Here is a 13967-nt window from a genome sequence, read left to right as displayed (position 1 = left end):
TTATGACTTTACCACAAAATTATAACGGATGAGTTATAAAGGAATGCATCGTTAAGATGCATTAATGGTTTAGGCTGCGTGGTAGAGACACATGCGGTTTATCCATGCATGCATCTATCATACAACCCTCTGTGTTGCCAACACTACATTTCAGAGAGTACAACTGTGAAGTTTATATAGATGTCAGTTAGTCTTGGAATTGATTCACTAGACGCCTTGAGCGAGATTGGCTTGCACCGCTATCAGCATGATAATTTGCGGTAATTGCTGGAATGTTTGGTTATGGTATGCTTTCTTTTATTGTTGGTATGTGATGCTTGTAATATAAATATAATTTGAGTTTTGGGCATTTCAGTAGCATGAGTGGGCAATGCTTGTTGATTAAGCAGAATGCTTAGGATGCTATATACAGGTAGTAAGTACATTTTTTTGCGGGCATTGGCAATAGGGATTATATGTGACAGTGTCCATGTTTATACATTGATATGTGATATTTTTTTGGGGTAGTTATGTGCAATAATTAGACATGAGTCAGTTGTTTTTGGAGCTTATCGCATGCATAAATTGAATCTAGATGGATACAGGTGGCCATGCAAAGGGCGTGAGTTATATAGATTTGAAAATATGAAATGAGATGCTTTGGTCAATGTCCTCACTTACAATTTGCAATCTTATTTTCTATGTGTCTTAATGAGTAGGGCCTGATATAGAATATGAGGATTTGTGCTCATGATATGCAATTTGGATTTATGGATTGATATAGTATACATAGGATCATAAAGAATAGGAGATCACATTATGGGTGTTAGAATCATTTGGCACAACTAATTTTTCATCTTGAACGGTATGCATTATTGCATCTAAATATACATATAGAATTGCAAAGGCTGAAAAATTTCGATTGGATAACAAAAGTATCATTTTTAGTATGGGTTTTTAATATTTGTATGAAGATATTTTTATGTATTGGGGGGCGTGGCTTGGATGCCGAGGAGGTAGGCAGCGTGAGCTCGGAGCTCCGTGCCCGATCCCGGATAATATCCTGAAACTTCATTTGATCCCCGAGATAAAGGACATTATCCGGTACTGGACGGTACTGCGGAGGGTCCGGCGCCCACGGAGGACGACACCGAGCCTTCCCGCGGGTGTCTGTCGACTTCGCAAGCTGCACTCGGCCGAGAAGTCGCAGACTCCAAAATGGCGGCGAGGGAGTGCGATAGCTGGTGACGGAGACGTCTGCCCGGAGACCCGCTGCAGATCATTCCCGGGCACGCTAGGGGGGGTTGGTTGCCGCGTCGCGCCCCTCCCCAGGTGCCGGTTGGACTTTTGGCGCGCCCTTGGCCGGGGGTTGAGGACCGTCTCCTGATTGGGGCAGCAGCGGTGCGACAGTGACCCGGAGACGAGGACCCCGGACTTCAGGCGCAGCTGGCGCTGGCCGGGCCGCAACCGCTCGGTGCTTCCTGCTTCTTGGTGACACTTCTGGGCCTGAGAACTCGGCCGGAGGACGGTGCCCGGCATCGCTCGGGGGCGACCTAGTACACACTTGGAGGCCACCGCTCATTCCGGCCCAAATGGGGAAGCCGAAGGGGAAGGGAGATGCCGCGACCGACACTGAGGCAGCGGAAGGAGCGGAGAGAGACCAAGCGGCGTTGCAGCGGATGCAGGATCGTATCCTGGAAGCCATCGCCACCACTAAGGATGCCCTGCAGCGAGACATAGCTCAGGTGGCGACGGGCTTGGGCCTCCTGAAGGCCGACCACGACAAACTGAAGGATAGGGTGAAATCTGTGGAGTCCACGGTTAAGGACTTGGCCCCGGCCCAGGCAACGGTGAAGGCCCAGATGGCCGACGTGATGGACCGTCTGACGGTGCTGGAACGGAGGGCCGAGGCTGCAGAAAATAGGAACAGGCGCAACAACGTACGCCTAGTGGGCCTGCCGGAGAAAATTGAGGGCGACGACATGGTGGGCTATTTGGATAACTGGCTGCGGACGGAGGTGGCACCAGAAGGTCTGTCCCCCTTCTTCTCCCTGGAGCGGGCACATAGAGTTCCGGCGCGTCCGCCAGCCTTGGGCCTTCCTCCTCGCCCGGTGGTGTTCAAGTTGCTTCATTACCGGGACAGAGACTGGCTTCTCCAGAGGGCGAGGGAGGCAGGGCCCTTTCAAGTGGAAAACAACAGAGTCACCATGTTCCCAGACTATACGTTTGAGACTCAGCGACTCCGGGCAAACTTCCTGTCCCTCAAGCGGGAGCTTCGTCAGGAGGGCATCAAGTACTCCCTGTTGTTTCCTGCCAAGCTAAGAGTGGTAGTGGATGAGAAGTCTTTATTTTTCACGACTTCCGCGGACGCTTGGGACTGGTGGGACACTTATAAGGCAGGAACGGACGGTGCTAAGGCCAGGGAGGAGGAGGCTAAGGTGGAAAGGCCGATCAGGCAGTCCCAACGGATCAGAAGGAACCGCAGGAGGCCCGGGAAACCATCGATGTCGCAGACGGAGGCGGAGAGGCAGGCGGCCCTACAGGCGGTGGTGGACTTATCTAGAGCCGCCAGGACTCAGTCTGGGAAGGGTACGGATTCGGAGGCCCCGGGCACGGGCTCAGAGACGGGACAATCGGAATTTGGTGGAGCCCGGGGCCCTCTTGTGACGCCGCAGACCTCGGGAGAGATACTGGAGGCGTGCTGAACTGGTTTGGCGGATTGGATTCGCTGGTTGGACACCGGGGCGATGGACCCGCAGCGGATGTTGATTGAGGTTTTGGGGAGCTGTAATGTGGGGATTGTGGGGTGGAGCGCGCGGGGCTGATTTGTTGGAGTCTTATAGCATTGAGCCGCGCCTTACTGGCCCCTAAGGTCATCGCAGTGGAGACTGCGAATATTACCACCTTTCCTTGAGGGGTGGTCGGGAGTGTTGGTTTGGATGGGGGTACTTCCAGTTGCGGGGGGGCCTGTCCTGGGGGGGTGGGAGTTGCGAGCAGTTGGGGTTGCTCAGGGGGTTGTAGTTGTTGGAGGGGTTTGGCTTCCTGTTTGGGGAGGGTGGGGGGGAGGGCCCGTGGTCGCGGGACTTCAGCGAATACTGTTCTTTGCGGTCTGGTCCGGTTGTGTAGGGGGGAATGGCTAGTACTGGAGCGTTGAAATGTGTGACCTGGAATGTGCGGGGTATGCAGTCCATGACGCGCAGACACAAGGTTCAGGCCTACCTCAAGCGTAGGGGGGTTCACATAGCGTTTTTGCAGGAGACGCACCTAAATAAGCAGGAAGGGGCGGCTCTCCACAGACGCTGGAGGGGGCAGTTATTCTATACGACGTTTTCGGCATTTGCGAGGGGGACATTGATTTGGATACGGGCGGGGGTCCCCTTCCAGGTCTCGAAGGTGTCGATAGACCCAGAGGGCAGGTATGTGGCGGTGGAGGGAAGGTTGAGAGGCAGGATGATTTCTCTCTGTAATGTGTATGCTCCTAATGTGGATCTGCCCGCTTTCTTGTCTAACATCTCGGGCAAATTGGCGGGTTATTTGGCAGGGCCGGTCCTCTTGGGGGGGGACTTCAACTCAGTTGAGGACGTGCTGCTGGATAGGTCCCATCCCCCGCTGCGCGCGTCCCCGGCACATAGGATCGCCAAGCGTAGATTGGAATGGCAGGAGAGCTGGGCCCTCACGGATGCATGGAGGGCGTTGCACCCCACTACTAGGGACTACTCCTTTCACTCGCACCTGCATGATTTACATGTGAGGCTGGATGCGTTTCTTTGTTCGGAATGTGTGCTCCCTGCGGTGGGAGGGGCGGAATACTTGGCCAGGACGTTGTCAGACCACAACCCCTTGTTGATGTCTCTGGAGTGGATGGTGACTGTTAACTGCGTACCAACGTGGCGCCTGCAACCTGACACCCTGGACGACTTGTTGTTCAGGGAGGCCCTGAGTGAACGTATTGAGAGGTATTTTGAGGAGAACAGTGGCTCGGCTTCCACGAGGGCGGTTGAATGGGATGCTTTCAAGGTGGTGGTGCGGGGACATTGTATTGGGCACACGGCAGGGGCGCGGAAGACTCTGTTGGATGATTTAGACAAGGCTGAGACACGGCTGAGGGATCTTGAGAAGAGGCGCCCGCATCACCCTGAACTGCAGGAGGGGCTTAGCGGGGCGCGGGAGGGGCTGGCGGTGGAGCTGGAGCGGCTGCGTAGCTTCGACTACAAGGCGTACGTGACGAGGGCGCATGCGGAAGGTGATAAGGCGGGGGCGATGTTGGCTTGGCTTGCTAACCCTATCCGAGGGGGAGGGCCGATCATGAGGATCCAGGAGCCAGGGGAGGAGCCTTGCCACTCCCAACCCGGGATCCTGAACAAGTTCCGAACTTATTATGAAGGGCTCTATCTGAGTGGTGCCACGGGAGGGACGGAGGAGCTTGAGGAGTTCTTGGACGGGCTAGAGTTGCCGCGAGTGGAGGACTCGGAGGCAGAAGAGTTAGGGCGGCCCATCTCCCTCGGAGAAATAGGTTGTGCAGTAAAACAGATGGCTAGAAACAAGACCCCGGGCCTCGACGGTCTACCGATCGAATTCTATGGCAAGTACCTCGACCATCTTGCTCCAAGGCTGCGCGAGGTCTATAATGAGGCGCAGGAGAAGGGCCGACTCCCGGGCTCTATGCGCGAGGCCCTCATGATTCCACTTTTGAAGCCGGGCAGAGAGGGTGCGGCGCTGTCCTCGTATCGTCCGTTGTCTATGTTGACGACGGACTACAAGATCCTCAGTAAAATTCTGGCCAACAGGTTACTAGTGCACATGACGGGCCTGGTTCATGGTGACCAGTGCGGTTTCATACCGACACGCAACACCACTCATAACATCCGTAGACTCACGAGACTGATGGGTGCGGATTGGCCAGACACCGTCTCCCCATTTGTCCTGTCCATTGACATTGAGAAGGCATTTGACAGCCTCGAATGGGGATACCTGTATGAGGTGATGCGTCGCTTTGGGTTGGGTGAAGGTTATATACAGTGGACCAAGGTCCTCTATACTGAGGCGGTAGCAAGGGTCCGGGTGGGTGCGCTGATCTCAAGACAATACCCGATTAGGCGTGGCACTAGACAGGGTTGTTCCCTGTCCCCGCTACTGTTTGCGTTGGCAATGGAACCCTTCGCTGCGGTAGCCAGACTGGGCCGCCACTACGCAGGTTTGTCTTTTAGGGGGAGGCCACACCTCATCTCCCTCTATGCGGATGACTTGTTGATGTTTTTGGCCGATGCCGACGTCGAACTTCAGGGGGCGCGGAGGCTACTGGAGCAGTTCGGTAGGTTGTCGGGCCTGAGGGTCAACTGGCCCAAATCCTGTCTGTTTCCCCTGAGGCCGGGAGAGCCGTGCCCACTCACTGCTCTGGAACTCCGGTGGGAGCCGCGCTGCCTCCATTACCTAGGGGTTTATGTTTACCACGCCCCGTCCGACCTGCTGGATGGCAACATAATTCGTTGTGTTAACGCCCTGCGTGGATCTATGGACTTCTGGGCGACTCTACCGCTGTCCTTGGCTGGTAGAATTTCCCTGCTTAAAATGATAGCCCTGCCCAGGCTTCTGTATTATTTTAGGACACTGCCGGTATGGGTCCCGAGTTCGGTTTTCAAGCGCCTGAGGTCGCTGATCATAGCGTTCCTGTGGGGCCCGGGTAGGAGACGCATAGCGCTCGGCACGCTGTTACGCCCCAAAGATGAGGGTGGCATGGCAGTGCCAGACTTTGAAGGCTATTACCTCGCCGCGCAGCTGCAGACTTTTACTCAGGAGGTGGCAAGAGTATATAGAGGTCCCGAAGACGCGAGAGCCGAAGGCACCCCGCGACACGTTCTGGCTTATATTACGCTGCACCAGAAACTCCGAGTGGGAGACCTGACGGTTGAGGAACAGACTTTCCGGTTATGTTGGGACCGGGCCCGTAAGCGGGCGGGTGTCCGCCTTATGTACGCCCCCGAAATACCTCTGGGAATGGTCACTGCCCTCCCACATGGAGGTGATTGGTCACGCTTGCTAGGGTGGGAGGAGGCGGGAGTGCACGTGCTGGGTGACCTCTATGAAGATGGGGTGTTGCTGCCGTTTCGGGACCTGCAGGAGAGATTTGACCTACCAAGGGGTGACTACCTGCTGCACGCGGCGGTTACGGGCGCCTTGCGAGCCCACTGGGGGGAAGGGCTGCAGGAGCCGGGCACCTCGATGGCTTGCCAGTACGCCATGATGGCGGCCGGTACCTTTAAGGCCGTCACGTGCCTGTACGCGAGGATGCAGCGGGAGGCCCTGCAACCTTTGGCAGCCCTGAAGGCCAAGTGGGAGCTGGACCTCCAGGTGGAGATACCAGACGCGACCTGGGGCCAACTGCTGAGGAGGGCGCGGAAGAGCTCAAGGAATGCAAGGTTCCAATTGATCCACTTTTATGTTATCCACAGGGCGTACCTCACGCCCGGGAAAATCCACCAGTATTTTGGGGTGCCCGACGCTGCTTGCCCCAGATGTAATACAGCGGGGGCGGATATATGTCATATGCTGTGGGACTGCCCCACTTTAGGCGACTATTGGCAGGAAGTCGGGCGGGCCCTTAACGGTGCGACGGACAGAGATATCCAGTATACTAAAGCAGTTGGCATCCTTCACTGGTTCCCACACACACCTAGAAATAAGTTGTCGAGTAAATTTATAGATCTAGGGCTTATCTTGGCCAAGCGGGAGATCACACGAAATTGGAAGTCCAGAGTGGGGCCAACGTATAAAAGATGGTATGGGGAGTGTCTGAGATGGGCCGCGTGTGATAGTACCTTACGGTACCAGATGGCTTGGAGGTCGAATGACGAGAAAGCACTGGAAAGGGCGACTGCTTGGGAGGTGATGGTGCAGGCGCTCAGGGATGTACACGATGAGGGGCAGGAAGGCGAGAGCGAACAAGCTGGAGCAGACCCTACCACTGTACAGGAGAACACACCTTAGTGATTGTTTGCTTCCTCCTACAACACACCGGGCACTAACACATGGTTTTTCATGCGCAGCGCGACCACGGGGGAGGGCGGGTAGGAAGCTGGATTGGAGGGATGTTGGGGTACCGAAATTGGGGGAGGGGCGTAAATCACAATAGCATTCCAGGGTTGCACAATACAGCGGTCAGACAATGTAAGCAATATGAAACCAGAACGGAAGGGAAGCATCCCTCATCAGGAGCGGGTTGATCCTCCCGGATGAGGAGCGACTGTCTTTAATTGTGTCGGTTCGTGTCATGTTATTTTTGCTGAATATTTTGTATGTACACTTATATTGGTGATGCAATAAAAATGATGTTAAAAAAAAAAAATGAATAGTTATTATCACAGCACAGATTTAATCCAAGCTTCACTTCTATTGAGTCTGTCTGTTTCAGGTCAATGTTTGCCCCACACGTAGAACTGTGCGGAAATGCTTCGCTGAGGGGTTTTTGGTGTGATTTATGAGCTCAAAATGCTTCCACGAGTCACCCCTGAAAGGTTTGATTGTTGGGCATTCAAAATTACTATACTGTACTGTATATATAACCTCTGATATGCACATTTTATATTTTAATAAAAACATTTGAAATAAGATATTTTTATGTATTTTTGTATGTGTATCTTATGCATTATATTTTACTGCAGCCCTGAAAAAGTTTACGGTGTTGATCAAAATGCATTGACTGTGGTTGTTACAAATTGTAATTTGAATAATAAGAATATATATGATTGTTGGAAATACAAAATAAAGAAGAAATGGACAAGTCTACAACTTGGTTGGACTTTTGTTGTTTTTGGGTGCACCACTATACTTGTGAAATTCATGCCTGCTCTCCACTGAATTACAGTTATGAGGTTTGTGAGACCTGTGGGGGCATTCACACACAATTTGCACATTAAATACATTTGGCAAAGAGAATTTTAAATCCACAAAATATGTCTAAATAATCAAGGCATACATGTGGAATCATTTTCAAATATATACAGCATCTGTAAAACAGATACAAAGGCTAAAGTGCCCATGGCTTCTGTTATTAAATGACCTTTTTCTTTAAAATAGCCCTGTTGTTGCTTAAAATATTTTACTCTATTTTGTATTGCTTATGCAGACCCCAGCTTTGTCTGAATGTACAGCTTTATTGTTTAACAGCTATGAAATACAAACATGTATGTTGACAAAGCATCTTTCTTTCAGTTGTTACTATTAATGGATATGTGACTCCTGGCCCATTTTATGCACCCCGTTTTGATTTAGTCTAAAATATGTTGGGAGTATAAAATATGAGGGATTTGTACATGGAAAACGATGATCAATCTCTGCTTTTCAAATGTTATGAGGAATGAAGCTCACTTAATTCTTTTGGGATTAGGTGCCTGATTCAGATTTTAGCAGATCTGGTCCCACTGTCACTTTTTCTAAAGTTTCACCACCCCTCTACTAGGCAGTCCATCCGCTCAATTTAGATGCTGGTTGGTCTATGGACGATAGTCCGTCAGAGTGCTGCTGTCTCCGCCAGAATTTTCCTACAGCGTAGATGCGGTCATTGGAAAAAGCAGTGTTTAGAGGGAGTCCAGCCAATATTTTCCACTGGGTCAATTATGATGTGTCTTTCCGTCAAGGAAACTATGGCGGGTAAACCTCCAAACCTGAGGAGGCTGAATTGAAGGGATATGAGGGAGAAATTTACCTTTTTCCTTTTTTTCACTTCCATTTACTTCTTGAGCCCGATTGTCCAAGTCCTTACTTTGCTGCTGCTACTTGACCACGAAACAAATCAACTCATTTGTTGCCAGAATTTATTTAATTTGAAAATGTGGATATAAAAATCAAGTTATTACAGTTTCTCGTCTTTTGTCATTTTGAAATTTTGGCACAATGATATCTTTGAATTGTTCATCTATTATGACACAACGTTTTGAATTTCATGATTATTATATTTTTAATGTGGTTTTAATTAATGTCATTTTGTATGTGGGAGTCAGTATGGACTAAAATCTTATCACAATGTATGGGTTTTTTATATGTGTATAAAGATATTGTTTTTATGTATTTTTATATGTGTATCTTATGTATTATATTATATTGCAGCTATGAAAAAGTTCATGGGGGTGAATGAAACGCATTGGCTTTGGCTGTGGCTGTAAGAAATTGTAATTTGAACAGTAAGAATAAATACAATTGTTTGGAATACAAAATAAAGAATAAATGAACAAGTCTACAACTTGATTGGACTTTTGTAGTTTTTGGGTGTACTACTATGCTTGTGAAATTTATGCCTGCGCTCTCGACTGAATTACAGCTAGGAGGCATGTGAGACCTGTGTGGGCATTCCCACATATTTTACACATTAATTACATTTGGCAAAGTGAATTTTGAATCCCACAATATATATGTAAATAATCAAGGCAGAAACGTGGAATCATTTTCAAAAATATAAAGTATCTGTAGAACAGATACAAATGCTGAAGTTTGAGTTAATAAACGACCTTTCACTTAAAATAACCCCTTTGCTGCTTAAAACATTTTACTATATGTTGCACTACTTTTGCTGACTCCTGCTGTGTCTGCATGTATAGCTCTGTTGTTTAACAAGTAAGACATACAAAAATGTAAGTTGGCTAAAGCATCTATCTTTGAGTTGTTACTATTAATGGATATGCGACTCCTGGCCCAGTTAATGTGCCCTGTGTTTATTTAATGTATAATATGTGTAAAATGTGTGGAATTTGTACATAGAAAACAATGATCAATCTCTGCTTTTCAAATGTCATGAGAAATTAAGCTCACTTCATACTTTTGACATTAAGGGCTTGATTTAGATTTTAGCGTCTCTTGTCCAGCTGTCACTTTTCTGACAGTTCCCCCCCACTAGGTGGTCTGGGGGAGTCCATCCAATATTTATGTCGGGCCAATTAACATGTGCCTTTCCATCAAGGAAACTGTTAGGGATAAACCAGCAAATCTGAGTTTGCGAAAACGAAGGGATATGAAGTAGGAACGTACCTTTTTTCTGTCTTCAGCCTGATTTCCAAGTCCTTCCTTTGTTGCTGCTTCTTGACCGCAAAGCAAATCAACTCCATTGTCACCGGAATTCAAGGTAAGTTTATTTTTTAATTCTTTTGCTGTGAATTGTCTCTTTACATTTGTTCTGGACTCGTGATTTTTACATTATCTCTTACATGCAAATTTCTTCTTACGTGTAATACATAAGCTTTCATTTTTCAATATCTTGAGGTATAATAACCACACCTGTAATAACCCTAATATGTAAAAATAAGTGAGATCATTCTATCACATACTTTTTTACAATTACCTTCCAAAAATAAGAAAAAAATAGGATCAATGGCAGGAGGGAGTGGTAGAGAAGAGGCTTTTGTAAGTAGATAGAAATGGAGTGGATGATATGCTTGTGTCTATGTTTGGTAGTTGCATGTTGGTCTGGTGCATGTTATTTAGGTTTTGATGTGTGCTTTTTGGCTGGTGTTTGATAATCTTGGCACATTGATACTCTTGGCACATTGATTCTAATCTAGTGAATTTTGGAGCTAAGTCAGGGAAATGCTATTGGAATTGTGGGGTCATTAAGAATCTACTGAGTGTTTTTTTATCTACTGTGGAGAATTTGTCCCAATGGAACGGGAGGGAACTTCAGAGTTTTTCAGATTTCGTGGATTTAGTAACCTTAACTGCTAGGAAAGCTCCGCCTATTAATAAACCCTCGGTATTACCCAAAGCTCTTCGGCAATTAAATATTGAAATAAATAAATTGATAAGGGAGCAATATTTACTATTTAACATGGATCGGCAGCATAAATTGGTCCTGTTAAAAAGAAGGAGATCGAGGTTGAGGGCTAGATTAAAAAGAGAAAAGGATGATTCTCTATGGATCAAACTCCGGGAATCCTCACATAAGGGTCATGTTAGGACATTCTGGTCTTTAATTGCCGAAGGCTGTGGCTCTAGATCCCGTGCAACACCAATCTCTATTGAAGAGCAGATTTGGATTCAATATATTAAGCAATTGTATAGCAGCAATGGCTTACAACAGGATAATGACCCATTCTATGAGGATCATCTCCCCTATGATCCCCCGTCTGAAAAGGATATCGAATTACCCATTAGGGGCATGCGCTCTTCTGGCGCGATGGGTCCAGATGAGATTCCGATTTCTGCTCTAAAACAACATTGCGAACTATGGAGTAAAATTGTCTATCCAGTGTTCAAATTTTGTTTTATTAGCGGTACTGTTCCTACATCTTGGAAAGGGAGTATACTAGTCCCTCTTTTCAAAAAAGGGGCTAGAGATCTCCCTCAAAACTATCGCCAAATTGCACTATTAGACGCAATTGGTAAGGTTTTTGCTGAATGTATTCTTAATCTAATTAACGATTGGGTGTCTCGGGCAGAAATCTTACCTTATGAACAAACTGGCTTTAGGAAGAGGCATGGTACCCTTGATAATCTGACCGCACTTCAGGTTTTAACGGAGAAATATGTTAAGGTTCGTGGAGGGCGAGTTTATGGCGCCTTTATCGATTTCTCCACAGCCTTTGATAAAGTGGCTAGATCAGTACTGTAGGGAAAGCTATTCGATTTGGGGATGCCATCCTCCCTCATTAGATTGGTTCATGCTTTGCATACGGATACTTGGTGTAGAGTGTTGTTGGGGGGGGGAAGAGGTCTGTCTAAAATTATTGCTACATCCAATGGGTTAAAGCAAGGTTGCCTGTTAGCTCCTTTATTGTTCTCCCTGTATGTAGCCGATTTACCCCAGGCTCTCTCTGCAAGTACCGGTATTGCTCCGAATTTGGGGGGTTCCCCAATTATATGTCTTATGTATGCTGACGACATTTTGATTCTTGATTTAACGCCTAAAGGGTTGAATAATCGACTGCATGCATTACACAAATATGCAGGAAAGCATCATTTGACAATAAATATCGCAAAAAGCAAAGTGATGTGTTTATCGGGCAGGACAAATACCAAATATGTGAACTTTCATTGGACCGTGGGGGGCCAAAAATTGGAAACAGTAAAATCTTATACTTTCCTTGGCAAAATTGTTATGAGCAACTTAAGTGAAAAAGCTCACATAGCTAATAACATCCGGAAAGCTATTGTCCAAGGAAAAAGCTTGGTGTCCCTATATAAAGCCACAGGCAGAAGACACCTATCGATATTACTGGAGGTATTTAGAGCAAAAATTCCCGCTTCCTTACTTTATGGGATGGAATTAATTGATATAAAAAGTTGGAGTTTTTAAAACTCCTCTGAAGGTAAAATCCTACGTAGCCTTTTTACTATCAATACAGCCAGTTCAACAGCTACTTTAAGATAGGAACTTGGTCTACGTAGCAGTTGGGTTCAAGGTCTAGCGTGGAGTGTTCGCTGGGCTTCTAGCCTGGCTAAGGGTGAACCCGGCACGTTAAGATATCTTATTAAAAGTGAGCTGCTGGGGAACCTTAATGATTACTCCTTGATTCTAAAAAACTTTAGATATGCTGTGAACCATTTACATTTAGTTGAAGAAGTTTTATTCTCTTTATCATCATATCAGTTGAAATCCATTCTGAAGTCAGCATCTTGGGAATTAGGGTTTAGATTAGACAGAGAGTTTTGTATTCAGAATAAAGGCACCACTCCAGTCATTGATTCCTGTTTGATTAGGAAAGCGCAACCTTATGTCCATTGGAATATTCCGCATGGAGTTAGGCGTATGGTGCTTCTATTAAGGCAGGATTTACTCCCTCTGAAATCACTCTTATCAAGATGGTATGGTTCATCAGCTACATGTAATTTTTGCAATATGAATAATCAGGATTTGACTCATGTCATCTTTGTCTGCCCAGCTCTAATGTCGCATAGGCGCAAGTGGTTAAGACTGATTTGCCTCCAATTGAATATTTTATCTGCTACTGCTTTCATTGCAGCCATGAATAATTTGTTTCAAATTTTTTAAAATGTTTCTTGAATTTGTATTAGGCGAATGTTTTGATGTTTAGTTTTATCATGTATATTTCTATATTTTTTTCCCCGATGTATATATAATGTTCCTTAGTGAAGATTTTTTTTTTGGGGGGAATGTATTATTTTGTCTTTTATGTGGATCTCATGTGAGTTCCGTAATCATATAATAAATAAACTTGAAACTTGAAACTTGATAATCTGGTGAGTGTGTGCATTTGCTTTTGGTTAGTGTTGCTTTGTGTGTAGGTGTGCTTTTGTGTAAGTGTGTTGGTTATGATGAATGTCCTGTTGCGGTGGTTGGTGTAGTTGTGGTGGTTGTTTGTGTTATGCTTGTATTATGTGTATATTGTCTGTGTGTTTATTTGTGTTTCTTTGTTTGTGTTTATGGATGTGTGTGTGATTGTGCTTCTTGTGTCTGTTGGAGTGGGCAGAAAGTAGGGCTGGTTGGGAGGCTGGGGTGAGTGAAGAGGTTGCTCTGCTATATGTTAAAAAAAGGGCAAAATTCATTAGCAACAGTTAATTATAAATTAAAAACTACATGTGTGTTTAGAGACACATTCGAAAGTATTACTTTCCAGTCTCCACTCCACGAGGGATGCCTATCAGACCTTCAGGGTGTAGGCTGCAAGATGTTCTTCTCCCTAAGATGTAGTGGTAAGGGGGGCTGGGAGAACCACCACCAGTCTCTGGACCTCTAAGTGACACTTGGAGGTATGCAGGTGACACCAATTAGCACAAACACATCAGGAGTGTGAAGCTTGCATCCATCCAAAAGCCACAGGAATAGTGCAATGCTGAACATGTCCCAAAATAGACTCACTCCGCCACAAATCCGCCGCTAGGACATGCCATCACAACTGTGAGATCTAAATAGGGGCGGCGCAATCCCGCCACCCTGACAGCGGCGGAGTAACGTTAGCACAAACACATCAGGAGTGTGAAGCTTGCATCCATCCAAAAGCCACAGGAATAGTGCAATGCTGAACATGTCCCAAAATAGACTCACT

The sequence above is a fragment of the Lissotriton helveticus genome, chromosome 8 (genome assembly GCF_964261635.1).
Source record: "Lissotriton helveticus chromosome 8, aLisHel1.1, whole genome shotgun sequence".
NCBI lineage: Eukaryota > Metazoa > Chordata > Amphibia > Caudata > Salamandridae > Lissotriton > Lissotriton helveticus.
This window is presented reverse-complemented; position numbering follows the sequence as displayed.